This window comes from Mauremys reevesii, linkage group 19, assembly GCF_016161935.1.
Source record: "Mauremys reevesii isolate NIE-2019 linkage group 19, ASM1616193v1, whole genome shotgun sequence".
NCBI classification, from domain to species: domain Eukaryota; kingdom Metazoa; phylum Chordata; order Testudines; family Geoemydidae; genus Mauremys; species Mauremys reevesii.
In genome coordinates, this window is record NC_052641.1 from 7370560 (window position 1) to 7383241 (window position 12682).

A 12682-nucleotide genomic window follows, 5' to 3' on the forward strand; every position below is an offset into this window, starting at 1 on the left:
CCCCCAAACTCCTCTTGCCCACGGGGGGCATTTGTTGGAAACTCCAGGAGATGAACTATGCCAGACTCCTTGGCCCTGTGTCCCCCTCCTTTCATCTCATTACATTTTGGGGAGCAGCAAAACTATTTGAGTGTGGTGAACAATTTTGGCTGAAAAAAAATGGAAATGTCTAAATGTTTCAAATGGGCACTTTGTTTTGAACCAACATTTGATGAAACCTTGTTTTTTATTTGGAAAAAAAATCAGTTTTGGTTCATTGCTAAATAAAATCAGTGGTGTGCTCAGCTCTGTGTGAGGGTCCTGCAGTATAATGTAAATAACAACCCATTGTATTCCACACATTAAATACCCACCATCAAAACCCCTTCCCACTGCAGGTATGTCCAGAAAAACCCTGAACCCCTCCCCAGCTGCAAATACACAACTCATCGAGAAGATTAACAAACAAAACCAAACAAACCCAGGACGTGGAAGCCCACTCCCAGATCACAGTGTGCTTTGGTAGGGGCTAAACAGGTGTGGTGCCTCTAGTTTGGTGTCCTGCAGCTCTGTGTTGGACTGTGTCTTTCATTAAGGAATCCTGTAAGGGATGGTTTAAGCTTTACAGTCTTTAGTAAGTTCAGATAAGCCTCCGTTCTACACTATTCCTCATCCATGTGAGTAATCTTATTGGAGTCAACAGACCTACTCAGGTGAGCAAGAGTTTGCAGCATTGGGCCCTGAGAAAGACTCCATGTCCTTATACTCATTTAAAAAGTGATCAAAGCAAAGGTAGAAAAATATTAGCAGGGCTTTCCGTCCTTGTCCACTGGGGTAATGCGCACTACTGGGGTGTGACTTCTAAAGCACACTAAAATGCTCTGCATTGGTTGGTCTCTGCAGACCCCGCTGGTGTGCATGACAGGTCCTCTGCTGCACTTTAACACAGTACTGTTTCAAACGGCACTATGTGAAAGTGCACCAGCAGGATCTGCATGGATCGGTTAACGTGGAAGATGTTAGAAATTACACCCCGGCAGAGAGCATTCCCCACCATGTAGACAAGCATTACAAGTCTGCCTTCAGTGCTGCCCCATGGCAGGAGAGAGCTTTCAAAATGGGACCGCTCACACCTCCCCTCCCCCAGAGAACAAGCACACACACCCTGTCTTCACTGGCCCAAGCAACAGGTGTGCTGAGGCTATTTTGGAATTCAGGTCTCTCCTGTAGCACCATGAGGTGTTGTGCTTGCAAAAGAGACCCATCCCTTCAATGTTCTTTAAACAAAGCACCACCTGTCTCTGCTCCCTTGTACCCATCACTCCGACATTCTTGGCATGGATTGTTTAAGAATAATGGTTCTTTTGTTTGTACCTTAGAAACTTTTACTGGGGCAGCAAGATTAGCAGCTACTTTCGTTGTCCCTTCCCCCCTCACACACACACCCTCCTTCCTTATTACCGCTAAGCTAGATTGTTGGCAGTACAAATAAGTGTTAAAAGGGAGGGGGAGGTAATACAAAAGATAAGGGGCTATACAGACCCTAGGCAGGTTGTGTGTTACAGTAGATGTACATACTGATTTCATAAATTGTTATTTTTTAATTTGTTCAACTCACTTGGCCCATCATTCTTCTTATCATTCAGATGTTACGATAATACAGGCAGCACAGCGCTCCAAACCATTTAATTCTTTTATTCCGGTCAATCACATTTCTGAGGTTGGCGTTCATTTTTGCAATCTCGGACCCCGATTCAGAAAAGCATTTAAGCATGTGTGGGATTTAAGTGTGAGCTTAAATGCTGCCCTGAATGGGGACACTTTCTTATATAGGGGCCATATTTATACAGTACATTCACAAACTGTTCTCACCACAGGTGATGGGTGGCTAGGGCTAGAGGGGGCTCAGCGCCCCGGTGACACGTCCCGGGGGTATCTGGGGTTGTGAGGCACCTCGCTACTATCTGCCCTTACTGTCTGTGACTGCTGTGGATCAGCCCTGACTCCACCAGCCTCTGGCAACACAAGCACTGCCTGCCAGGCCTTGCCTTCCCTTGCTCTCTGCACAGGCTAACAATAGGTAACACCAACCGCTCAGTCTTCCAAATGGCCTTCAGGAGTGTGCCGATTTCTCAGAGCCACCACTCCCAAAGGAATAGTACACCCCTGACTGCAAGATTCAACTCAGGATCCTCACCCTACGTAACACATAGCACTTCATATATATAGATAGTAACAACAAGAACAGGCTTATCAAAGAACACAGATTCAAGTAAGAAAGAAAAAAGTATTGGAAACAAATGGTTACATATAAAATAAAATCATAACATGCTTTCTAGAGCCCAAACTTAACTAACAAGGCATTCCCTTGTCTCCTACAAGGCAGCTTACCCCAAGTCCTTTTCCCTGTCTTTTTAACCAGGTTGGCCAAGATCCCCATTTCATAAGATCAAGCCTGGTTTGTCTTCACAGATGGAGAGATGCTAGGGGTCTCTCTGCACCCCCAAGTGTACCAGAACAGACCTTTGATGGTCACCTGAAAATAGATTCCCAGTCCCCCTACTGCGGAATCTCTTCCTCTTAATTTCCTTCTAAAATCTCCACCAGCAATTTGTTAGCATCTGACTTAGTATATGAATACATTTCTGTTGTATGACATACAACAGTCTCCCACTGCCTGTCTGGAGAAGTCTGTCTCATGACACACTGCCTTTGAGTGACCGGCTTTTAACTACAGACTTAGGGATTATACATTTTAGTATAGATATAGACACACACACACACCCCTCCTCACATATTTTCTGTACATACATCTTAGTGATTAAGATGGGTCAGTGTGCCATAGGCTTTCGTTATAGATCTTACATGCCATTCTTTTGGTGAACCCTGCACCCCTATGTACTCTTGGGCACTCTCCTAGTTGGCATCAAGAGGTCTTTGGGCCACAGCCCCCAAATCTACCTATCAACTCACCAATCTTCCTCCAGTTTTTCTCAGACCACGTGCATGCCCAGCTTGGCAGGCAAAACCCTGCATCCAGCAGCACAAGGGCCAGGAAGGGGGTGGGTTAGGGTGACCAGGTGTCCGGTCAAAGAGGGATCCTGGTGGCCATTGACTGTCCAGTTGGTAGCACCGCGGGGCTGGCAGGCTCCTTGCTAGCCTCTGCACCGTGCAGCTCCTGGGTCAGGAAGCAGCCGGCATGTCTGGCTCCTAGCCTCAGAGGCGTCCAGAGGGGTCCACGTGCTGCCCCTTCCCCCCACACACAGGCGCAGCTCCCATTGGCTGGGTCAGGGCAGGGGAGGAACTAGCACAACTCACGAATGCTCAGCAGGTGTTTGGTTTTCTGGAATTAGAAAGTTGGCAACCCTAAGGTGGGTTGTCATGGCAGGAGGGGCTTGCCTGCACAAAGACAAATGTGCCACATGATACCAAGGCAGCCTCCTCCATGTCTGAGAGTCGCAAGAGCCAATGTGCTGGAGTGGGGAGACAGGCCCAGACTTGCAGGACAGGAGCCGGCTTTGCAGGGTAAGTATGGGGCAGCCGGGCTCACTCTCCAACCCACTGGGCCCTTAATAGCACTTAATATTAAGTTTTACTCAGCATCCCCAAAGAATATTTTCACCCTCTGCCTGTGGCTCTCACAAGATTTCTGAACAACTATCTGCCTTTAATTTCAACACATTAGCACATTTTCATACTATAACAGCAGCATCCTGCCTGTCACTCAGGCCTGTAACCTCAGCATTGTTCTCGGCTCAGACACCTGTAGGTCCTCACATCCAGGCTATGTCTAAACCTTGCAGATTCCTTCTGCATCTTATTGCTAAGATGCAGCCTTCCCTGTCCAGCCACACATATAAAACTCATGTCCGAGCTCTCATCAACTCATGGCTCAATTACTGCAACATCCTTTTCTTGGGCCAAATTATGTTAATCAAGGCCAAACTCAGACCCATTCAGAATGCTGCTGCAAAGATCGGGTTTCCCTCAGAGCCCCCTAGTCTCCAAGCAGAACAAGGAAACTCCTTACAATTTAAAGCCACAGCTTTTAACATTAAATAGAGTTTTCATATACACCCCTGTGACAGGTTGAATCACAGAAACCCCCTTGGGACTGCCACTTGCTGTGCCTAGACTACCTCTGAGCCTGTTTTCCCTGCCAGCTTGGGATGTCAGTCCCGTGCCCGGTTTGAGCCAAACACGCTTGCCTGCTACCAGGGGCGGCTCTATAAATTACGGCGCCCCAAGCAGGGCGGCGCGCTGCGCCGCCCTTCCTCGGTCCCGCGGCCAGGGCAGAAGTGTCTGCGGCGGGTGCGCTGGTTCGCGGCTCCGGTGGAGCATCCGCAGGCGTGCCTGCTGGAGCTCCGTCCAAGCCGCGGGACCAGTGCGCCCGCCGCAGTCATGCCTGCGGGAGCTCAAACGGAGCCACGGGAAGAGGGGACCCTCCGCAGTCTTGCCTGCGGCAGGTCCGCTCGTCCCGGGCTACGGTGGACCTCCCGCAGGCATGACTGCGGAAGGTCCGCCGGAGCCAAATGCCGCCCTGCCCCGACAATGCCGCCCCACGCGCCTGCTTGGCGCGCTGGGATCTGGAGCCGGCCCTGCCTGCTACAAACACAGATCCAAGTCTGAACCCCACGTCCCTCATGAGCTGCAGGCTTAACTGAAAACAGCTTAAGTGCTCCTGTCTCCAGCACTCAGATGTCTAAACCCCAAATAAATCCATTTTACCCTGTATAAAGCTTATACAGGGTAAACTCATAAATCGTTTGCCCTCTATAACACTGATAGAAATATATGCACAGCTGTTTGCCCCCCCCATATTAATACATACTGTGGGCTAATTAATAAGTGATTTTATTAAATACAAAAAGTAGGATTTAAGTGGTTCCAAGTAATAACAGGCAAAACAAAGTGAATTATCAAGCAAAATAAAATAAAACATGCAAGTCTAAGCCTAATACGGTAACCTGGGGGGTAGGGGGAACACCTCTCCTGGGTGCCCTTACTAAGCAATGCTTCTCCATTCACAAGCACTGAGTCCATGTATAACTTATTAAGAGAAGAGTAAATACCGTATTAATTTGGGAAAATACAGTAACAATGACTCAGAAGCATGCAAATAATAAGTAAAACACTTGCCCAGAAGCATCTTGGGCAGTAGTATTTTGCCTGAGTTTCCCCACCTTTCAGTGGGGAAGTCCAATAGACAAATGTCCCTTTAACACACCACTTTCCCCTTCCTTCACTGCACCCCACTCACAGTTTTGTGGGCATAAGTTTGTTGTCAGAGGTTAGCAAAGTCCCAGAGTCCAGACGTGCATTCAGATGAGTTCACCTCCACCACCTGGGAGAAGAGGGGCAAGGTTTGCTACCTGGCTCCTGTGAAGAAATGCCTGTCTCTCACCTCATTGCTTCTGTTTGTTGCCTCTCATTATTCTACCTCTTGCCACTGCTTTACCACTGATATCAGTAAGGCTGCTACCTCTTTGGTATCTCATTTTCCTGATTTGCCACCGTAACTGGGAAGAGAGGAAGATTCTTAATTGAGTCTATTCAGCTGCGCATTTAAACTCTACAGTCCCAGAAAGAAGAATGATCAAATAACATATAGGTTCATTAAACAGAAGCCCCACCCACCCAAAACAAGATCAGCATCAACATCTCCCTCTTCTCTTCCTCTTGGCTTTTGGCTCACTACCCAGCTGTTCAAGAATGAGCAATAGGTTATGGTGATCCCCTTAATCCACTGCCTTTATTCATACAATTCAGGGAATAACATTTAATTACCCTTACATCTAAGCCTTAAGTGAATTTTAACCCAAAACAGCCAAAATGATCACTCTGATACAGTGGGAGTCACTTATGCAAATAAGATCTGCTCATGAGGTCTTTTCCTCTCATTCATCAATAGATGGCCACAGAAAGCTCACTCACAACATTGGCTTACATCTATAGTTACTGATGTGTACTGACATAGAATGATCTCCTGATGGAATGAGTCTGATCTCAGTGCCTGTTGAGGGAGAACCATGCCATGCAGGCTGAACTGGCGCTGTGGCAGTACCCAAGCCAAGCAGAAGCTGCTGCAACTGCACTACTGATGGGCAACACCAAGGGACCTCAGCCACCCCCTGCCCCACCAGTGCTCCTGGGGGGACAGAGGCTGAGGGACCTTGCTTATGGGAAAGAGTTGGGGACACGGAGCTTTGGCTTGATTTAGGGGGTGAAGTCAGGGCTTTTTCCCCAGCTCTGTCAGGGAACTGGTGGAAAAGGAAACATGTACATTGTTTGTTTACAGTGCATAGTTTATATGTCTATAATAATTTAAAATATTTTTCCTCAAGAAGTGTTAATAGTGGCTTACTGCAGCTGCACAGGGGGGCCTCAGGGAATAAAGTTTGGGAATCCCTGCTCTAGAGAAGCCCCTCAGTCCCTATGGTCTGGCTTCTGCTCTGGCCTTACATGCAATCCATTCCTTAGGTGGTGGCTTCCATTATTTCAGCCATCACTAAACAAAGAGGCATTTAACTGATTCCTCATTTAGCCTGAATGAAAGGCAGCTATCATGCCTATCAAATTCAGCGAAGTCTGTGACTTCTTATAGATTGGGAGCCACCCAACCTGCAGGCTAACAATAATAATATCTAGCTCTTTTATATCGCACTTTCCACCCATAGATCTCAAAGAGAAAAGGAAAGAGGTTGGGTGGGGGGAGAGATGGGGAAGGAGGAGCTTCTGCTCTCTTCCTTTTCATTTGAGGGCTTTTTCAACAGAAGGTGGCACTCCAGGGGAGCCTCCCCATGAAAAGTCAACTCTGACGAGTAAGGGAGTTGGGACAAATAATCTGTAGCTTCACCACCTCAAACATTCCCTATGTAGCTGCTTGCCCTTGTATTTATCTATAACTCCAGCCCCCACCCCATGCTGCCTGATAACCCTTCTTCCCCCAATTCAACTAACACTCCTTCACTATCCTATAATCCTCTCTTCCCCCTAAAACTCACCACCTCCCTTAACTTTCCCTCACAGCCCAAGACTTTTTCCCCTCTGCATCAGTTTTGGCCCAAAATATTATTTTTTTTATTTTTCTGTGAACAACTGAAAATTCACATGGAATTAAAAAATTTTTTCATTTTCATAGAAAATTTCCACAGGAAAAATTTAAAATTTCAGACCAGCTCTACTCCTTAAACCTTGCAGATTATTAATTGGGGCTCTCAGTGCATCACAAAATGTTCCCTGGGTCCTTCACCGACCACACAGCATCTCTAGTATCTCCCATAGTTCCCTGAGCCTCAGAAAACATACCCCAGGGTACATGCTTCACAGAAACACCCACAGTGGCCTCTGTACTTCACAAAATGTCACTTATGGCTCCCAGACTCACAGAATATAGTCTGGGCTCCCTGTGCCTGAAAGAACTTTGTCCAAGGCAAGCAACCTCTCACAGAAGGTCTCCTGCGGCTAACCATCCCTCACAGATTGTCCCACAGAGCTAACAACTCCTCACAGAATAACTCCCAGAGCTCCCATCCCCTCAGAAAAACACCTTAAGGGTTCCCCACCCCTCAGAAAGCTGCCATCAGAGTAGAGCTGCCTGAATATCCCTTGGCCTAACTGCCTGTAGAATGGCCCCCTCAGAGTCTAGTTCCTCACAGAACCTTCCGGGTCCCCCACCCAAGCATAGAGCATCACTTGGCGCTCCTGGAAGTGTTCACAGAATTCCTTCTACCTTCAACATGAGGTTAATTCCGCACTTCCTCAGGTTAAGCACACTGACTCCTCAGCCTCTGACCTTGTCCCTTAAACCTACATGTAACCTCCAGCTAATCACCTGTCTCTGACCCTAGACCTAAAACATACTTCCAGACCTCAACACCTAAATCATTATCCCCTAATCCAAAACCACCACAAACTTTGACTAAGACTAGTCCCTCACCCTGAGACCCACACCCTGTCCAGCTCTGACCCCATCCACTTAAGCCTAAATCCCTGTCACTTAAACTGGAATTGAAGTCTTTGCCCTGCAAACCTAATGCCCCGGCTGCCCCCTAAGCCTAACTTCAAGCCATGCCCACTTAGCCTGAGTGCCAGTCACCCACTTCAAACCATGACCCCAAATGTTAATCCCCATCCCCTAAACCCAACTCCATCACCCCTAAATCTAAAACTGAATCCCCTCTCTAACCCTTACTCCTCTGTAACCCCCAAGGAGATGACCTAGATTCCTGGGGCTCTGTCTGCTGGCAGCTCAGGGAGAGGCACTGTCCCTGGCTCGGAGCGGGAGCCAAGGCAGACTCAGAGTCTGCCCGGCAACCAACAGGGAGTGAGATGCCCCTCCCAGGGAGCTCAGGAAAGGGGAGAAGCCATTTTTTGAGTCAGTCTGGAGCCAGCCAGGACAAGGGCAGGACTGGCTGTGTGGGAAGCTGGGGAGTCCCAGGCCTGCAGGCAGGGTTCCCCCTGAGAACTGGCCTCTAGAGACCTGAAAGCAAGATCCCTCAGCTGGGCTTTTCCCGCTCCACTGATGATTCCCAGTTTGTAGAGTTTTGCTGGGAAACTTCCCCAGCCAGGTTGAGTTCACCTCCAGCTCCCTAGCTGAGACCAATCACCACCTGGTCAGCTCTGCTCTGGCTGCTAGTCCAGGGCTGTTGCCTGCTGAGTGTGTGTCTGGAAGCTGGGCTAGGAGACAACAGTTTGGATGTTAGTGTAGTTGTGTAATCTGCACCTTGAGCCCTGCACCCCTTTGTGGGGAGGGGAAATCCTGGGACTGAATCAGCTGACTCCTGCCTTAAGAGGATCCCGGCCAGCAGAAATCAGCCCCTCTGCAGTGACTGAGGAGTCCGGAGTCATCTCTGAACCTGAGGATCATTCATGGAGTTTGTGAGGGCACCATCTTTTAGTCAGTCAGGGAACTTGTTTTGGGGACCCCCTACTCCCTGAACTGTGTCCTCAAGCCAGGGAGTGAGAGTTTGGGGATTTTATAACCTGCTGCATATTAAATATGTGAAGGTCTTACCACCTTCTCCCACTTGTGAGTCCTTTGGGTTGTACTGAACCCGCAGGGGCGGCTCTTGGGATTTTGCCACCCCAAGCACGGCAGGCAGGCTGCCTCCGGCAGCTTGCCTGTGGAGGGTCCGCTGGTCCCGCGGCTTCGGTGGACCTCCTGCAGACACGCCTGCGGGAGGTCCTCTGAAGCTGCGGGAACAGTGGACCCTCTGCAGGCACGCCTGCGGGAGGTCCACCGAAGCCGTGGAACCAGTGGACCCTCTGTAGGCACGCCTGCGGGAGGTCCACCGAAGCCGTGGAACCAGTGGACCCTCTGTAGGCACGCCTGTGGGAGGTCCACCGAAGCCGTGGAACTAGTGGACCCTCCGCAGGCAAGCTGCCGGAGCCAGCCTGCCTGCTGCCCTCGCGGCGCCGGCAGAGCACTCCCCGCGGCTTGCTGCCCCAAGCACGCGCTTGGCATGCTGGGGCCTGGAGCCGCCCCTGTGAACCCGTCAGCCACTCTGCTAAACCACGGCAGAGAAGATATTGTGGTCATAGGTCATCAAGGGCCCCAACAAAGTATACGTATCAACGGGACACTAATCTTACATTTCATACATCAGGTCCCACGACTGGGGAAAGTCTCGGGTATTATTAGTGTGGACACCAGTGACCCTAAGAATACTGTTTTACCCTGTTATTTTAAATTTGTCTCCTGTTTAATATAATTACTGTGTTGAATACACTGTATGTATTTGTGTTATTTCTTGGGAGTCTCCAACTATCTGGCAAGTAAGTGGGGGTTACCCTGAGGTTAGAATTTTCCTCCCAAGCTGCTCTGGTGACCCTGACAGGAAGGAGCGAGGGAGGTGGAGGCACCGCCAAATAAATTCATAGGGAAAAATAAAGAAGATACACCCTGCTGAGTGGGTGGCAGGATCCAGAAGAACCCAGACCTGTCCATCAAAACCTGTAATTAGCATTAAAGAAGGTAACTGGGTGGAGAGGGAGGTGCTACACCTCTTCACACTAACACTAAATTGATATTAGCTAATCCTGCCTCACCATCCCTTAAAGCTAAATCTATATCTCTATGGTGACTGTCTTTCAGCAGTGAGAAATGTCACACATGGAACTGCGGAAATCTCCCTGCTTCTTCTACAAGAGGCAACTCTCACACCAAGTTGCTTCAGCAGGCTTCAGGTAGGGGAGTAGGAGACTTAAGGTACGTGTATACTGCCCGCCCGATCAGCGGGTAGTAGTCAATCTATCGGGGATCAATTTATCGTGTCTCATCTAGACGTGATAAATCGATCCACAAATTGACGCCCGTACTCCACCTCGGCAGGAGGCGTGAGCAGTGTCGATGGGGGAGCCACGGCAGTCGACTTGCCACCGTGAGGACCGTCAGGTAAGTCGAACTAAGATACTTCGACTTCAGCTATGCGAATAGCATAGCTGAAGTTGCATATCTTAGCTCGATCCCCCCTCCCCCCCAGTGTAGACCAGCCCTTAGACCTTTCCATCCCTCTTATCCCAGCAGCCAAAGAGGTCACTCAGAACTGGAGCATTTGATCCCAGGGAAGCAAGGCAGAGAGAGTCTTCCCGGTGCAGTGCAGTTGCTCTCCTTACCCCTAGCATTTGCCTCCTCTTTCAGGATCATGCTCTTCTCAGAATGTGTCCATTAACATTTGCCTATTAAACTACTAACAATAGAAACCAAAGCAAAAGCACCATGAGGCCTGGTTGGGACTAGCACAAGTTGGCCATTAGAACAATTTTTTTTATTACAAGTATCAGAGGGGTAGCCGTGTTAGTCTGGTTCTGTAGAAGCAGCAAAGAATCCTGTGGCACCTTATAGACTAACAGATGTTTTGCAGCATGAGCTTTCGTGGGTGAATACCCACTTCTTCGGATGCAAGCAGTGGAAATTTCCAGGGGCAGGTGTGTATATATAAGCAAGCAAGAAGCAAGCTAGAGATAACGAGGTTAGATCAATCAGGGAGGATGGGGCCCTGTTCCAGCAGCTGAGGTGTGAAAACCAAGGGAGGAGAAACTGGTTCTGTAATTGGCAAGCCATTCACAGTCTTTGTTTAGTCCTAAACTGATGGTGTTAAATTTGCAGATGAACTGGAGCTCAGCAGTTTCTCTTTGGAGTCTGGCCCTAAAGTTTTTTTGCTGTAGGATGGCCACCTTAAAATCTGCTATTGTGTGGCCAGGGAGGTTGAAGTGTTCTCCTACAGGTTTTTGTATATTGCCATTCCTAATGTCTGATTTGTGTCCATTTATCCTTTTCCTTAGAGAAATATTCCTACCTCAGCTTTTCTCTCCACTCTTCTGTGGGGAATAATTGTTGGAAACCCCATGAGATGAACTGTGCCTAAGTTACCTGGCTCTGCTCCCTCAGGGCTGATTGCACTAATGTTATTGGCATGGATTGAATTTTCAGGAAGGTTTGTTTTATTGTTAATAGCCTTAAGAGTCTTATAACGGCAGCAAGAGCACTGGCTACTACCCAAGTTCCTTCCCTTCCACTTAACGCTAGAAGCCAAAAATAGATTTAGTAGGACAGAGAGGGAGGGTGGTATTGAGGGACTAATAAATATTCATCTGCCTAGTTTACGAAAGGAAGCCTCTCTGTGTTCACAACAGCTGGAGAAAGGGCATGGGTGGACAGAACACCTGCTGGAATGTAATTGCGCTGTTTACCCCCAGGGCAATATAGAACAATGACACATTGTGCAACTCAGCTGGGGGAAGTGTCAGACAAAGAGTGTTTCAAAGTTCAAAGATTTTTGCAAATGTTCTGTGCAGGGTTGGTGTAGCTGTATTGGTCCCAGAATACGAGACACACGAGGTGGGTGAGGGAATATCTTTTATTGCCATCAGTTAGCGAAAGGGACAAGTTTCTGAGCTACCCAGAGTTCTTCTTCAGGTCTCTTTCACCAACAGAAGTTGGTCCAATAGAAGATATTACCTCACTGTCGCAAGTGACAATTCACCGCCATGGTACCTCCCATTGGTCATCCTGGGAATTAGTTCTTCAGCACTTGGGGTGCCTCCTTCTGGCCAGTGTCTCCCTTGCCTTAGCCCCCCATGTCCCTCCCAGACCTCAGTGCCCTTTACCTCAGTGTTCTAGCTCCTGCAGTACCCCCACACTCCAGGTCTCCCCCCTCAGGGGAACCCCCAACCCTCTATCCCCACCTTGCCTCAGTGGCTACTGCCAGTCACCATCTAGCCCCCACTCACTGGGGCAGATTGCAGTCTGTAACGGCCACTCATTATTGGCAAGGGAGTTGGACCTGCTGCCTTTGCCTATCGCCAGGCTGCACCTCTGCAACCACAGTACCTGCTTAGGCCTTAAACAAGGCCTCAGCCTGGGGATTTGCCAGGCTGGAGCTCCCCAGCTCCTCTTGCTGCTCCCCAGTCCTGCTCTGCATAGGGTACCCTGAGCTCCCAGGCACCCAGGTCCTTCTCTCTCCACGGACAGCGAGCGAGCGAGCCTGGAGCACCTGGCCTCCAGCCCTCTTATCAGAGCTAGCTGGGCCCTGATTGAGCTGGCCACACCTGAGGTCAGCTATTCAGTCAGCTTCCCCCAGCTGTTCTCAGTCCTCATTTCAGGAGTCGTATTGGAAACCACCCTGCTACACTCACCCACTTTGTCTCTCTTGATTTAAAAAAAATAGCAGCCTAATCTGGATGACATTGGACAGGGCTA